This window comes from Musca vetustissima, unplaced genomic scaffold, assembly GCF_032173495.1.
Source record: "Musca vetustissima isolate MV318-11 ecotype Yass unplaced genomic scaffold, APGP_CSIRO_Mvet_v1 utg1485, whole genome shotgun sequence".
NCBI lineage: Eukaryota > Metazoa > Arthropoda > Insecta > Diptera > Muscidae > Musca > Musca vetustissima.
In genome coordinates, this window is record NW_026874713.1 from 113,815 (window position 1) to 131,704 (window position 17,890).

The 17,890-nt window shown below is 34.0% G+C and overlaps 1 protein-coding gene and 1 non-coding gene across 2 annotated transcripts in view; one reads left to right on the top strand and one right to left on the bottom strand.

The window, feature by feature from the left end:
* Nucleotides 1-17,890, top strand: part of LOC133336147 (tyrosine-protein kinase Btk-like) — a gene marked incomplete at its 3' end in the record, with an annotated part of 96,214 nt that overhangs the window by 47,966 nt on the left and 30,358 nt on the right. The window lies entirely within an intron of this gene.
* Trnak-uuu (transfer RNA lysine (anticodon UUU)) lies at nt 7,669-7,741 on the bottom strand. The gene has a single exon. It is a non-coding gene; the product is annotated as a tRNA-Lys (tRNA).

The following is a 17,890-nucleotide window of genomic DNA, read 5'->3' on the forward strand; positions in this document are numbered from 1 at the left end:
CTACGAAATTTTAATTTTTTTCTTTATTTTCTTTAAATAAAAAAAGAATTGTTGACTCGAACAAAACAATTTAATAAGCCCTTGTAGGGGGAAGGGGGAGAAGGGTAGACAGATCAGAAGAGTGTGATCATCATCATCAACGTCGTTCCGATAAAGTGTGTAACGAATTTATTGGCTTTAATTGTTATGAACGTCCATCACTGACCTGCGGTGTAGAAGGGGGAAGAGGGGGGGGGGGGTTGAGTGTGGTGGAAATGGATGGAGGAAAGCGTCTGTAAAGGTTTTGTTGGACATGTTGAATAATGTTGCTGATATGAATTCATTTTGTTAAGTTATGGACCATATTGAATGCTTTATTACATATCAAGACAGTCATGATTAAAAAAATAGCACTGTTTTTAGAAAAAAGGGTCTTAGCGACCCTTCTCTACAGAAAAAATTATATTTAAGGGACCATTCAGGGCGTGGATTTTTTAAAAATTATTTTGAAGGGTCCTATCAAAGGCGTGGATTTTTTAAAAATTATTTTTAAGGGTACTATCAAAGCCGTGGAGTTTTTAAAAATTATTTTTAAAGGTCCTATCAAAGGCGTGGATTTTTTAAAAAATAATTTTAAGGGTCCTATCATAGGCGTGGATTTTTTAAAAATTATTTTTAAGGGTCCTATCAAAGACGTGGATTTTTATTAAAAATTATTTTTAAGGGTCCTATCAAAGACGTGGATTTTTTAAATATTATTTTTAAAGGTCCTATAAAAGGCGTGGATTTTCTAAAAATTATTTTTAAGGGTCCTATCAAAGGCGTGGATTTTTTAAAAATTATTTTTAAAGGTCCTATCAAAGGCGTGGATTTTTTAAAAATTATTTTTAAAGGTCCTATCAAAGGCGTGGATTTTTTAAAAATTATTTTTAAAGGTCCTATCAAAGGCGTGGATTTTTTAAAAATTATTTTGAAGGGTCCTATCAAATGCCCTTTAATGTTCTTCTTCTTGAAGTGTAGAAAACGGAATTACTTCGTTAATAGAATTTTTAATTAATGTAATTTATGTACTCCTCCTTTTGTCTTTTGGAATTTAATGAAATAACTAAAACTTCCATAGACTAGAACTAGAAGCCGATGAATCCGCAACGAACAACAAAAAACTTTTATAATTCATTTTACAACCGTGAAAAAACCGAACAACAACAAAACACTAGGCCAAGACAAAGGATGAGCCTGGTAGCAGATACCAGGCACTGTGATGCCACAACTGTGAAATATTATAATATTTCCGCACTTTAAAGGCTGTGAACATCTGGAAGAGAGAGAGGAAGGAGAGCGAGTAGACAGCTTTAGGCCTCATGCTGCAAGTACGAAGCGAACGATATGCATTGCAGTCAAGCATCCCGGCCAGACATGGAACTTTAAACATATGTCTGGGTAACTTGAGGGGGGTTTTGTATGGGGGTTGTGGTGGGTGGTTGGAGGAGGAGGATACATGTCCTCCCACAGCTGATGCAGTGGTTGGAATTTTTCTGTCTGCACCACACAAACACACACACATACCCATCAAGGGGTATTCACACGATACGCTGCTGACGTTATTGCAGTAAGTAAAAGAATGTCTCTGTTGCCAACCCCCCTACCCCCCTTTCGCCACCCTGTTCTCATCAAATCATTGTCAGATTTATGGGGTTGTTGTGCTCTCATTTCCGTTGGAAAACGTGTCATGTCACAGGAGGACCTTTAGGTTTATGGTTTTGTTCGGGATGCACCAACACTGCCTGGAAACAAAAATTTGACTGAATTGTTTTAAGAACTTCCCCCAGGTGGAACGGACGAACGGGTGGCAGGGCACATTATACATGACAGCCAGACATGTAGCCAGTCAGCGACGTCATCGTCTGTTGAATAAAACGGAACGGAATCCAGAGCAAAAGGTTTCGAGTGCAGATTAATGCCTTTTGTTTTCGAAAAAACACAGCCAGCCATTGCCAGAATGCAGATTTATGGATGGATGACTTCGTATAGCCTGATGTTACAATTTTATTGTTCTTGTTCTTGTCTCTATTTTGTAGTGCAGGAATAGGCTGGATCACTCGGAGGATAATCGTAACATTAAATAATGCTTCCTTCTACAAGTTGTTGAACTTCTTGATGTCAATCACATTTCAAAAAAGATGACCCGATTGATGTGTAATTAAAGTGATTGGTGAAATGTGCGGAACATTGACAGGACATCAAGTCGAAGCACATAACATGTTTTAAGGCAAACGATTTGTTGTAAAAACTTCGGAGGTCTTCGAATCCTTTTTTTATAAAAAAATAGAAATAATATTTAACAAATCAACGCCTTTGAAAGTACCCCTAAAAATAATTTAAAAAAAAAACTTCTCGGAAGGCTTCATTTAGCCTTGCTGAATAAGATTTCTTATAAGAAATCATCATTTCAGCCCGGCTGAATAAGGTTTCCTATAGGTAACCTTCTATTCAGCCCGGCTGAATAAGGTTTCCTATAGGTAACCTTCTATTCAGCCCGGCTGAATAAGGTTTCCTATAGGTAACCTTCTATTCAGCCCGGCTGAATAAGGTTTCCTATAGGTAACCTTCTATTCAGACCGGCTGAATAAGGTTTCCTATAGGTAACCTTCTATTCAGCCCGGCTGAATAAGGTTTCCTATAGGTAACCTTCTATTCAGCCAGGCTGAATAAGGTTTCCTATAGGTAACAATAATAGGTAACCTTCTATTCAGCCCGGCTGAATAAGGATTCCTATAGGTAACCTTCTATTCAGCCCGGCTGAATAAGGTTTCCTATTGGTAACCTTCTATTCAGCACGGCTGAATAAGGTTTCCATATAGGTAACTCTCATTTCCGCCCGGCTGAATAAAGTTTCCTATAGGTAACCTTCATTTCAGCCCGGCTGAATAAGGTTTCTTATGGGAAATTTTCCATTCAGCCTGGCTGAATAAGGTTTCTTATAGGAAATCTTCCATTCAGCCTGGCTGAATAGGGTTTCTTATAGGAAATCTTCTATTCAGCCCGGCTGAATAATGTTTCCTATAGGTAACCTTCTATTCAGCCCGGCTGAATAATGTTTCCTATAGGTAACCTTCATTTCATCCCGGCTGAATAAGGTTTCCTATAGGTAACCTTCATTTCAGCCCGGCTGAATAAGGTTTCCTATAGGTAACCTTCAATTCATCTGAGCTGAATTAGGTTTCCTATAGGTAACCTTCATTTCAGCCCGGCTGAATAAGGTTTCCTATAGGTAACCTTCAATTCATCTGAGCTGAATTAGGTTCCCTATTAGAAATCTTCAATTCAGTCGGGCTGAATAAGGTTTCCTATAGGTAAGCTTCATTTCAGATTAGCTGAATTAAGTTTCCTATTGGAAATCTTCAATTCAGTCGGGCTGAATAAGGTTTCCTATAGGTAAGCTTCAATTCAGATTAGCTGAATTAAGTTTCCTATTGAAAATCTTCAATTTAAACCGGCTGAATAAGGTTTTCTGTATGAAATCTGCAATTCAGCGTAGCTGAATAAGATTTCCTGTAGGAAATCTGCAATTCAACTTAACTGAATAAGGTTTCCTCTAGGAAATCTGCAATTCAGCTTAGCTGAATTTGGTTTTTATTAGAGAAATATATATTAACAGTGATTAAATTATGTTTCCAATAGGAATTCCTCAATTCAGCTGAGCTGAATTGGGATTTCAAGTCAAATAAATTGAATACAAAATATTTCTTTCATAGTAAAAATAATGTAATACCGTTATTTTTCTTTCTTTTCTTTGCAGGTAAGTTCCATACACTCATTGGCATTTCTTGGAAGATTCCTGCCACCCCCCCATTCCCTACCAAATAAACGTGGTAAGCATATCCATTCATTGGATTATTCATGTCCAAAAACAAGAAATATTAATGGCAAAGACGAAATATCTGCCGAATGGCAGATATTGTTGCCGCTTGCCACAATCTCATTAATATTGATTGGTAAGCAAAGTTAAAAAGTCGGTCATAAAGCAGAGGGAAGCAAAAAACTCCACTTCTTCTGGCTAAAAGCATTGGAAAAGTGTGTGCGTCAGATGGTGAATCACTGCCGCCACCTCACAGATGTGTGGATGAGCAATGTTTTTGGTTGGTTTGTCACATTTCTCTTTGCAATTTTCTTTTTATGATAGCAAATTTTCCAATTTTTTTTTGCGAACTACACACCGCACACCATCTGATCACCCTGCAGCCGCATTATCATGTGATGCATCATTTGCCTGGTGGTGGTGGTGGTGTCCGGAATTGCCTTCCAGGCCTAGAGGAGATCGCATTACGACAACGACATCACTTTTTTCGGGGCAATGTGCGATGGTGGTGTTGCTTCTTTTGATTTTTATTGCTGTTCTTCTTGTATATATGCTGCTCTGTTGTTGATTCAATCAGTTTGGCATCCGCCCGTTTCCGGTTTATGTGTGTGTGCTTTTAGCCGGTGTGAGAGAATGCTTCGTTTAAATGAAATCGTTGTTGGCCAAAGTGCGGAATGGAATGTGGTGCACAGCCACCACTGCAATGCTTGTTTTCAGAATATTTTGCTGAAAATTTTCTCAAGCTAATCCAAACACAAAAAATTGGGCGTAACATAAACATCGTCATCATCAACAGAATGGATATCTTTGTCAGCATTTAGGCAAAGCAAAAACAGTGGGTGGAGAAAAAATTATTTTTTTTTAGACCTTTCAAAAATAATTTTTGAAAAATGCATGCTAAGGATAGGCCGCTAAAAATAATTTTTAAAAAATCCACGCCTAAGGCTAGACCTTAGGGGACCTCTAGTCCCCTAAAAATCATTTTTTGAAAGTCCACTCCTAAGGCTAGACCTTTGTGGGACCTCTAGTCCCCTAAAAATATTTTTTTTTTTAAATCCAATCCTTATTTGTTTTTTAAATCCATGTCATAAAAACATCCACCCTATTTTTTTAAGTCCGCACCGGACAAGAATATATATTTTTCTTACCACTGTGCCTCCACAACTCTAAGACAATATTTGTCATGGTCAACATTTTGTTGCAAGTTACAACCAATTATTATGGAGTAAAATTGGTTAACTGCCGTCGTCATAGACATTGCAGATTCCCACAATGTTGTCTGCAGAAATTATTTTTTGTTATTCTTCTGGCTTCTCTTATTCAATTTTATTAAAAAAAGTGTTATCCTATTAGGGAACCCTAAGAATTTTGTTCAATTGCGCAGATTTATTCAAAGTTTGTTTCAACCTGTTTCCTACTATGAGTAAGGAAATATTGCCTTCGGCAAATTCCCATCAAGCCATCACTATTTTTATTAGTATTTATGTTTTTAATTGTGACTAATAAATTCCCGCAACTTCGTTGGCGAATGTAGGAAATATGTAATAATAATTTGTCCGAAAAAACAATCCACACATTTATATCGACCATAAATTAAATTTGAGTACCATTTAGTACCAAATTGCATGATTCGAGCTCTAAAGGTTCACCCAAATCCAGATTTTCCATTTAGCACACATTATTTCCATATGCATCCTCTTCAACCATCCAACAAAACTTCATGCATACCCCGATCCTACAACCTCACAATGATTGCAGATTCAAATTTCAGGATTCACCCACAATTTAAATTGTACCAAATTTAGTACACAGTAGTACGAATTTCCAAAACTTCCTAAATACCCCAATCCTACATCCCGACAGTGATTCTAAAACCAAGTTTCAGGTATCCCAGTCCATATGTTCACCCACAATTCAAATTGTACCAAATTTTGTACACAGTAGTACGAATTTCCAAAATTTCTTACTTACCCCAAACCTACACTACCACAGAGATCCTAAATTAAAGTTTCAGGATTCCAACTCTATTGGTTCACCCACAATTAAAATTGTACCAAATTTAGTACACAGTAGTACGAATTTCCAAAACCTCCTACTTAACCCAAATCTACACCCCGACAGTGATTCTAAACCAAGTTTGAGGATTCCAACTCCAAATTGTACAAAATTTAGTATACAGTAGTACGAATTTCCATAACATTCTACATACTCCAATCCTACCGCCACATTGATCCTAAATCCAAGTGTCAGAATTCCAACTTTGTCGGTTGACCCACAATTCAAATTGTACTAAATTTAGTACATTATATTACCAATTTCCAAATCTTCCAAAATACTCCAATCCTACACCTGCACAGTGCTTATAAATCAAAATTACAGAATTCCATCTCTATCGGTTCACCCACAAATCAAATTGTACTAAATTTAGTACATAATAGTACCAATTTCCATACCGTCCTACGTACCCCAATCCTACACTTCCACAGTGATCCTAAATCAAAATTTCAGGATTCAAACTCTATCGCTTCATCCACAATTTAAATTGTACTAAATTTAGTACACAGTAGAACCAATTTCCAAAACTTCCTAGATATTTCAATCTTACACCTCAACAGTGATCCTAACTCCAATTGCATGATTTTAGCCCTATAGGTTCACCTAAAATTCAAATTGTACCAAATGTAGTACCATTTATTAGGCATAAATATTAATTTCTTAAACTGAATCCTGAACCCAATCCCACACCCCTTACAGTGATCCTGATTCCAAATGTCATTGTTCTCGCTCTATCTGTTCACCCAAATCCAAACTGTACCAATTTTAGTACGATTTAGTACTTTTCTTACACATAAGTAAAAAAATTCCAAAACTAAATTTTTTAAATTTCAGAATTCCAGCTCGATTCGTCCCTCCGAATTAAATTTGTACCAAATATAGTACTTTTCGTACACAAAAGTACACGGTTTCAAAACCATCTCCTTAAATAGACCCTATTTATCAACTGCTTTTCGCATTACAAATTTCAAGTTTTTAGCTCTATCCATTCACATGCTACGAAATTTTACCAAATGTAGTACATTTTAGTACTTTTCGCATACTTATAATTCGAATGTCCAATCTATTCTACACTCCATCAGTGAACCTCATTTAAAATTTAAGAGTTCTAACTCTACCGGTTCGCCAAATACAAATGGTATCATATTTAGTACTTTTCGTACCGTTCTAGTACGAATTTCCAAAAACCCAGCCTTATCTGTCACCTTTGGACCAAGAGTGACCCTCACCCAAAATTTCAAGAGTCTAGCTTCAGCCGTTTCGTTAAATCTTTAAAACAGTCAGTCAATCACTTTAATCTTTTATTAGTATAGATTTATTTTTTTTTATAAATTTATTGTTTTTATAATTTTATTTTTTTATAAATTTATTTTTTTATAATTTTATTTTTTTTTATAAATTTATTTTTTATAATTTTATTTTTTATCATTTAATTTTTTATCATTTAATTTTTTAATTTAATTTAATTTTTTTTTATTATATTTTATTATATTTTGTGTTATTATATTTTGTTTTATTTTATTTTTTATTATATTTTAATTATTATTTTATTTATTTCATATTTTATTTATTTTTTATTTTATTTATTTTTTATTTTATTTATTTTTTATTTTATTTATTTTTTATTTTATTTATTTATTTATTATTTTATTTATTTATTATTATTTTATTTTTTTTTTATTAACTTTACTATTTTTTATTGTTAAATATTATTTACAAGAAATATGAAAAATATTAATTTAACAAAAAATCAAAAATTCAAAAAAAAATTGACTCGCCCGAGCAGGGACTTGAACCCTGGACCCTTGGATTAAAAGTCCAATGCTCTACCGACTGAGCTACCCGGGCACATATCTGTTTGCAAACAACTACAAATGATATTCTCATGGCTATTTATAGATATGGTCGCCATTGGCGTCGTTTATTTGTGTGTATCGGTTTGGTTGATTGGCTGGCTTGTTAGCTGAGTGACCCTCACATTTGTTGCTGGCAATTAGTGGGTATTTATATGAAAAGAGAAAGAGAACGTTCATTCTCTTACTCTCTTAATAAGTACTCTTTGTGTTGTAGTTCTTCATTGTTTGTTTTGCTTTACTCTTTCGTAAACGAAATGAAAAAATTCTCGCATGATATTTAAATAATAAAATGCTTGATAATTACGTTTTTCTAGCATGCTACAACAAATTTATATTTTTTATTGCATGCTAGAAAATTTATACTTTTTTATTTGAAATTAAATATTATTAATTTTGTTATATGGTGCTTCAGAAGTGCGTCCAAGTGCCTGCTTGATTTAGTTAGTACGATGTTTTTATTTGTCTCTCTACATAACCGTCAGGGTGTAGTGTAGTGCCTTGCCTACTGCCTCTGCCGAAGTGTGTTGAAGACAAGTGAATGCTTTACCCAGCATGGGGTCAATTTAAAAATAATACATTTTAGTTGGCAGCTATGTTTTATTTTGTTGTTGTTGCCTTTTAGTGGAATTGAATATTTTCAATGGAGTTTTGTGTATGGAAATTATGTTCTGGGTAATTGGCAGGGAAAATATAATGGAAGACAATTAGGGGGATTATGTCTCTTTCCCATTAGAAAAACTACTGGATTTGAAATATTTTTTTTTTCAACCGAATTCGCTGAAATTTGGTAAATTGGGTTTTTATTGGGTACCAAATATCTGCACTAAAAATTATAAATATAAGTCCATTTTTTCTGGTACCTCCCATATAAGGGTACCCTCCAAATTTTCCGTATTTTGGGGTTCTTGAGTGCGTTTTTCAACCGAATTCGCTGAAATTTGGTAAATTGGGTTCTTATTGGGTACCAAATATCTCCACTAAAAATTATAAATATAAGCTCATTTTTTCTGGTAGTTCCCATATAAGTGTACCCCCCAAATTTCGGTATTTTGGGGTTCTTGAGCGCGTTTTTCAAACGAAATCGCTGAAATTTGGTAAATTAGGTTCTTTTTGGGTACCAAATATCTCCACTAAAAATTATAAATATAAGTAAATTTTTTCTGGTAGCTCCCATATATAGGTACCCCCCAAATTTCGGTATTTTGGGGTTCTTGAGCGCGTTTTTCAACCAAATTCACTGAAATTTGGTACATTGGGTTTTTATTGGGTACCAAATATCTGCATTAAAAATTATAAATGTAAGTCCATTTTTTTCTGGTAGCTCCCATATAAGGGTATCCTCAAAATTTCGGTATTTTGGGGTTCTTGAACGCGTTTTTCCAACGAATTCACTGAAATTTATTATTTTGTAGTCGTATATGGTAACAAATCTCCATACCAAAAAAATTATTACTCACCCCCTTTTAGGGGATTTTTAGGGGTCTATCAACAGATGTGGATTTTAAGGGTCTATCAAGAGGCGTGGATTTTTAGGGGTATATCAACAGGCGTACAGGATATTATGTCTTTGTGCATATGTTTGTAACAGGCAAAAGGAATCGAGATAGACCCATGGTTCATTTTGAGAATATGAATCGAATCATTTTCTGAGTCGATTTACGCATTTCCGTCCGTCCATGTATTTTTGTTAACAAAGTACAGGTCGCATTTGTGATCCGATTTGGATGAAATTTGGCACAGTTCACTTATTTGGCCCAAAGACGAACCCCATTGGAGAAAATCGGTGCAGATTTAGATATAGCTCCCATATTTAGTTTCGTCCGATTTTATGTAAATGGAGCGCCATACTGACAATATTGGTCCGATTGAGATAACATTTTGCGCAGAGTACTGAATTAGGTGAAGATTGATATAAGCGAAGTTTTCTTGGAATCGGTGCAGATTTAGATATAGCTCCCATATATAGTTTCGTCCGATTTTATGTAAATGGAGCGCCATACTGACAATATTGGTCCGATTGAGACACAATTTTGCACAGAGTACTGAATTAGGTTCAGACTGATATCTGCAAAGTTTTGTGAAAATCGGTTCAGATTTAGATATAGCTCCCATATATAGTTTTGTCCGATTTTTTGTGAATGATACACCAAACACCCAATATTTTTCCGATTGGGACAACATTTTGCACGGAGCACTGAATTAGGTCGAGTCTGATATCTGCAACGTTTTGTTAAAATCGGTTCAGATTTGGATATAACTCCCATATATAGTTTCGTCCGATTTTTTGTGAATGATACACCAAACACCCAATATTTGTCCGATTGAGACGAAATTTTGCAAAGAGTGTTGAAATAGACCCCTAAAAATTATTTTTAGGGGTCTATCAACAGGTATGGATTTTAAAAAAAAAATATTTTAGGGTTCTAAACAAAGGCGTGAATATTAAAAAAAATATTTTAGGTTTTTAAACAAAGGCGTGAATATTAAAAAAAATATTTTAGGGTTCTAAACAATCGCGTGGATTTTTAAAAAAATATTTTAGAGTTCTAAGCAAAGGCGTGGAATTTAAAAAAAAAATATATTTTAGGGTTCTAAACAAAGGCGTGGATTTAAAAAAAAAATATTTTAGGGTTCTCAACAAAGGCGTGGATTTTTAAAAAATATTTTTAAGCTAAAAATATTTAAATATATATTTTTCTAAATATTTCCAAAATCTATTAAGCCATGTATTTTTTAAATAATAATTTCTTTTATTTACATCCCCGTTCTTCACATCCTGCTTACTAAATAAAACGATCAAAAAACTGTCACGATAAGGATCAAATGAATTTTGTGAGCACACACACTCAAGTATCCCTGCCTGCTGTTTGCCCAGGCACAAAGGATGAACCATGGAAAATTCCCAAATTTTATTTAATAACAAACACTTGAGAAAAATAATTGTGTGTGTGTTTGCCCCTAAAGCAATAGGTTTTCGATCATCATTTTCCATGTTGTTGTTGTTGTGATAAAGATCTTCTAATATGTAGTTGTGTGAGATGACGGACAGACAGACAAACAACAAATGCAATTTAATTTATTTTCTTTCTTCGTTCGATTCGATTTTTTTTAAATGATCCCCATATACAATTTAGGGGTCATTGGTGAAGAGCGAACTCATTTCCTGTGTTCGTGTGCTCACTGCGGCTGCCGGGTATTATGGCTTCTTAAAATGTTGTTGTTTTTTTATATTTGTTTATAATAAATTTCTATATTTTATGTGAAATGAATTGGTGGGGATGCATAAATTTTCATTTTGAAATTCTATTTTTTTGACATTTGAAAACCGGGAAAAACGAAAACAAAATGTCATAATTACAAGCAGAAAATTTGACCTGAAAGGGGACCGATGTGGAAATATTAAAACAAGGGTAATTGTGACAACTTAAAGCCGCAATTAATAATTTTAACGACGAGTTTTTTTCTTCTATGGAATAGCATTTGTAAGTATTGGAATATCCCTCAATGGGAATATAAGTCCTCAGAAAACTTTCTAGGAATGGAATAGAAATACCTATGCCCAAATATAAAATTTAGCTCATATGGATGCTTTGTGTCCCCAGTCATGAATGCCAAATTTTGAGATACGGCTTAGAAAATATTTTGTTTAGAATACCCAAACCATTATCTGATTAAAGACAGTCTATTTTTTACTAAGTTTCCTATAGTCCACTTTTAAGACTCAGTTTCCAAAGAAGCATTTTTTCAATCTGCACGAGATTTTTTTCGAATGTCAACCAGGAATTTCCCTATAAAAAATAATTTTCCAAATTAGTTTGATTATTTTCCAACTAAAATCTCTGAAAATTGTTTGTAATTGAGTTTTTATTTTTTTTATTTTATTTTTTCTTCTCTTCATTACAACTCACAAAATTTATTAATCATCCCAAAAGACGTTGTAATAATTCCTGCATGTTTCTTCTTCTTCGTCTCATTTTATTTCTTTTTTATTCCAAAAAAACCATAAATCTGTTCGGCTGATCGTGCCTGGCATTTGTAATGGCAGATTAGAGAAAGAGAGTTGATGTCTCTAGGATTTGAAAAAAATTCTATATTTTTAATATTCATTCATGGAAAAGATGACCATTTATGTTGATTTTTTATGACTCCCAGAATGTAGATAATAATAAAAAAAGAAGTTGTGGAGTGAATGACTGTGTGATTAGGGATTCAAACGATGTATGACAAGCACCTCTTAACGGCCGGTCGGCAATTGTGTTTGAGTTTGACACTTAATAATAATTTATTATCATGTTATGGTTTATTATACATATGAAAATAGTAAATGAGTTGATTTTAAACACAAGAAATACCAATTTGAGGGTCCCTTAACAATTTAAAAAAAAAGTGAACCTCTCGATGAGTTCCGTTTGTAACTCATCGAAAAAATCATTTGCGACCCTATAAAGTATATATATTCTTGATCAGCGTAAAGTTCTAAGACGATCTAAGTCCGTCTGTTCGTCCGTCTGTTGTAATCACTCTAGCGTCTAAACGAGTTGAGATAGATCGTCAAAATTTTGCACAGAGTCGTCTTTTGTCTGCAGGCAGGTCAAGTTCGAAGATGGGATTTATCGGTCGACGTTTAGGCATAGCCCAATTTTCCGTATTTTGGGGTTCTTGAGCGCGTTTTTCAACCGAATTCGCTGAAATTGGGTATATTGAGTGCCTATTGGTTACCCAATTTCTCCACAAAAAATTATACATATAGGTCCATTTTTTTTCTGGTAGCCCCCATATAACGGTACTCTCTAATTTTCAGTATTTTGGGGGTTTTTATCGTAGTTTTCAACCGAATTGGCTGTAATTTAATACTTTGAGTTCTTATTGGGTAGAAAATCTAAAAATTATAAATATAGGTCCACTTTTTTTCTGGTAGCCCCCATATAAGGGTACCCCCCAAATGTCGGTATTTTGGGGTTCTTGAGCGCGTTTTTCAAGTTCGATTATTGGCTATATCGGTCCACGTTTAGGCATAGCTCCCATATAAGGGTACCTCCCAATTTTCGGTATTTTGAAGTTCTTGAGCGTGTTTTTCAACCGAATTCGCTGAAATTTGGTATATTGGGTTCTTATTGGGTACCAAATGTCCCCACTAAAAATTATTTATATAGGTTCATTTTTTCTGGTAGCCCCCATATAACGGTACTCACAAATTTTCGGTATTTTGGGGGTTTTGATCGTAGTTTTCAACCGAATTGGCTGTAATTTAATACTTTGAGTTCTTATTGGGTAGCAAATCTCTCCACTAAAAATTATAAATATAGGTTAATTTTTTCTGGTAGCTCCCATATAAGGGTACCCCCCAAATGTCGGTATTTTGGGGTTCTTGTGCGCGCTTTTCAACCGAATTCGCTGAAATTTCGTATATTGAGTTGCTATTGGTTACCCAATTTCTCCACTAAAAATTATAAATATAGGTTCAATTTCTCTGGTAGCCCCCATATAAAGGCACCCCCCAATTTTCGCTATTTTGAGGTTCTTGAACACGTTTTTCAAACGAATTCGCTGAAATTTGGTATTTTGTAGTTGTATATGGTAACAAATTTCCCTACAAAAAATTATGAATATGCACCCCCTTTTTGGGGTAGTCCCCATATAACCCCATTTTTTATATTAAAATAGTTATGTAATTTGTTCCGCGTTTTGGGTTTGGTCCTAAGACTCTGTTGTAATCATATCACCTGCGGAGGATATCGAGATAAAGAACTAGAACGTAAGGTTCGATAATGAACTATATATGAACTATAACCCGTATTTAGACCTAGCCCCTGTGTGGGAGGTACCAGAAGGAGTGGACCGATATTCCCCATCTTCGAACTTGAACTAAGTTTGGATGAAATCAAAATTTTCTGAAACAAATTTGGTCCAAAGAAACATGGGGTCTAGAACCATTTTAATCGTGTCAAAGTGTATATACCCTCATTATCCATAAAGCTGAGGGTATATTTGTCCATTAAAAATTTCTGAAATGTGTTTTATAGTTTACATTGTGGTTTACATAACCGGTTTGTGGAAATGTCGATATAGATCCACTTTTTGATATTTTCCCTATATTTTCATTTCAAGTACCTGTCAGTATATCTATGGTGGAGGGTATCCAAAGTTCGGCCCGGCCGAACTTAACGCTTTTTCACTTGTTTTTTTTTTAATAAACGCCTTGTGTATGGTCTCTTAAGTATATATGGGCAATGTTGTCAATTTTTTAACATAGCTTAAGCCGAGGTTCACCCCTTTATAACTCGGAAATTACTTAAGTATATGAAAAAAGTGAATAGTTTTGGGTTAATTGATCGGTCATTGCAAACTTTTTCATGATATTGACCTCCAAACATTATTTGGGTGGAAGCTCTGTCTTCTTTAATGTAAAAAAATGTGTAAAAACAGCTTAAGGCGAACCAGTTTTTTTTATGTTCTCTATCGATTTGCGACTAAGCCACTCATTTCAGGGTCTTCGTGTCAAAGTAAAACTAGGAGCCAACAAAATGTGGACTACGTCTCTGGTGTATCATTTTTCAAAATTATATCTTCATCTACCTTTAAATGATGCTGATATTTTGAAGCTCGATTTGGAGTGTTTTTTTTTTAATTTTTCTTTTAGTTTCAATGCTCAAACAGGAATTTCTAAAAATCGGTTATAAGATTATTGTAGTCGAGACTCTGAGTAATTTGATATATATTTTTTGTATGTAGTATGCACAGCTTCAGAGTTATACTCATCCAAATGTGAAAATTTTGTGCGATCAAATTTCGATAATACCAATTTTTCGGGCTAAATTTTTAGATCTGTCAACTGAATGATATGAGTATCCGCGATCAGTAAGGGTTTTTTTACGTTTCGGATGATATAAAATCTTCTTCGTGAAAATCCATCTACTAGAACGGCGGGAACTGGCCTTCCAAAAACATGACATTTGCCAAAAAAATTTTTTGAAAATATTGCGGATTTAGTGGCATTTTCTGTGGATGATTTCCGTTTCAATAAATTACCTGATACGGTTTTTTTAACTTTTGCGAAAACAGAACATTAAAAACTTCAGCCGAAAGAGAGATGTACCCAATTTATCTTAAAAATAGAGTGAGCTGGGTCATCCATTGTTCTTAATGGACCGCATTGACATATATGTAGATCGATGTATTTTTTTAGGGTGCACATCGAAATCGGATGCGCGTTAATGGCATATAGAGTTTTCGGAAATAATTCGCGTTTTACGAGTTTTTGGGTACCTCAATGCAACGTGTAGTACATCTTAGCATCAAATAATTTTGAGAATTACGCGATTTTTGTTTTAAAATCGACGCCTCGTTTGTCTTTGGAAAAATATTCTTTCAAAATATTTGCTCTGTATGAGTCTCTTAAGAACATTATTTAAAAAATTCTTGCCTCTGAGGGTCTTAAGAAAAATTCTTTAAAATGTCTTTTTGGCCGTGGGAAAATACGCCCTAAAATATCCACGCCCTTAAAAATATTATTTAAGAATTCTAAATCCTAAAAATATTCGTTAAAAAATATTATTTAAGAAATCCAAGCTTTGAAAGGCCCTGAAAAATATTATTTTACAAATCCACGCTTTGAATACCCTCAAAAATTTTTTTAAAACATCCAAACCTTGTGTATGGTCCCAAAAATATTAAAAAAAAAATCTACGCATTGTGTATGGTTCATAAACAATTTTATTTAAAAAAAATCTATGCCTTGACTTGACCCATAAACATATTTTTTAAATGCAAACCTTGCATTGGAACCTAAAATTTTTTTTAAAAATCCTCACTTTGTGTATGTTCCCTAAAAATATTTGTTAGAAAATCTTCGATTTGAAAGTCTTTGGAAAATACTTTTTTTTAAGAAATCCTTGTCTTGAATGTCTTTTCCACGCTTTGAAGGTCTATGAAAAAATATTTTTTTTAAGAAATTCACGCCATGAAGGACATTGAAGGTCTCCTCGCCTTGAAGGCGAGTCCTTGCCTATGGGTCATCTAGGCCCTGAGGAAAATGTATGGAGAAAAAATATTTAAATATCCCATGTATCGTCACTAAGTCCTTGAGATATAATAGAAAGAAAATATATTAAAAAATAAATCGCTCTTATATATGTGAAGGTCCTTGAATATCTCAAAATTCTCAGGACTTGAAAAAAATTATTTAAAAAAATTATCCTTGCCTATGGGTCGCCTATACTTTAACCAAAATATTTTTTTGTGGGGGTCCTCACAGTTCAGGAAAAAATATCAAAAGAACCAGTATTTGAAAGATCCACGCTTTTGAGACGTCTAGGTCCTGATATGCACAAATCTAAAAACAAATCCACGCTTCTTAGGCATTTAGGTCGCTTCTGAGGCATTTAGGTCATTATAAAAATACGTTTGTATGTGTTTCTAGATTTTGAAAAAATATTTAAATATCTACGATTAAGTATCTTTGGCATTAAGAAAAAATGTTTATGAAATTTTCATTTATGATTATTTTCGGATTAAAAAAAAATATATATTTACGCTTAGGGTCTTTGAACCTTGAGAAAATAAATAACCTCAGAAATCTGTCCTTATAAGTGGAATATAAGGGTCTTCTCAAAAACATTTAAAAAATCCATGCTTATAGGTCTTTTAGGCCTTGACAATACAATTTTAAAAACCACCGCTTAGAATATTTTGGCTTTAGAAAAAATATTCAAAAACTGAGTGTGCCTTCCAAAAAATTCTTCAATTTGAAGAATTTTAAATTTGTCACTTTAAATCCCTTTACAATGGTAGCTATCAAATTGATATCCCTTAAAACAAAAAAGAATACAATGTAATTAGAAAATGTCCATATTTCGAAATCCGTACCCAAAACCTGACCAAACAAAATATAATTAACCCATATTTGAAAAAAACCTTCCGAACACATACTGAACCGGTAAATTCTCACTCGGAAAGGTGATAAATCAATTTTTACGTTTTTTTGGTAACAACAACAAAGCCTAAACTGTCCATCAAAAAATTACAAACGAATGACCCCCATCATCATCATCGCCATCATCCGTCTTCGTTGTCCGATGGACATGTTTCCCAAAAGAAAAACATCGATGATAACATTGTTTCGAAAAAACCAAACAGGCCCAAAATGTGATAATCCATCAATTTGGAGAAGGTTTATGATTTCTATTCTTCTCTCTCCATAAGAAATAAAAAACACAACGAAAGAAAAAATACGTTGAAAACACACACAACAAAACGAAGAAGTAAACAACACCAATTGTGAAAAAAGAGAAAAAACCTTTATCAGACAATTTTTTTCCTTAGGGTTTGGAAAACAGAATATCGTGGGTCCTAAAACAACAAAAACTGAACCACGTAGTTTCGTTTTCTTCTTCTTTTGGTTGTAAACAAAAGAAAACGACAACAACGACAATAAGAAGTGGAAAATAACACATACTTGTGTAATTCATTCTGTTCGAATTGCACTGCAGGCAGTCTGGTCGTCCGTCCCAAAGTGCTATGCTTCTACTCACACAAAGGCAAGAGGCCTATCCGTCCGTCTGCCCAGCATTCACAATGCGATAATGAGAAATGTAAACAGAGAACTGTTTACAAGAGCACTTGGCTGATAACACGAAATTTGGTGAAGAAAACAGCTGTATTTGTTTATGTTTTTTGTTTAGGAATAGAGTGGCCAGATCGAAAAGTTCCATAGCGTGGACTATTAAATATTTTATAGGGCCTAAAAGATCAATAGACGTGGATTTTTTAAATATTTTTTCTCAAGCCCTAACAGACCAATAGGCGTGGATTTTTTTAAATATTTTTTCTCAAGCCCTAAAAGATCCAAAGGCGTGGATTTTTTAAATATTTTTTCTCAAGCCCTTAAAGACCATAGGCGTGGATTTTTTAAATATTTTTTCTCAAGCCCTTAAAGACCATTAGGCGTGGATTTTTTAAATATTTTTTCTCAAGCCCTAGAAGATCCAAAGGCGTGCATTTTTTAAATATTTTTTTCTCAAGCCCTTAAAGACCATTAGGCGTGGATTTTTTAAAGAATTTTTGAAAGGATACCAAACACCATTAGGCGTGGATTTTTTAAAGAATTTTTGAAAGGATACCAAACACCATTAGGCGTGGATTT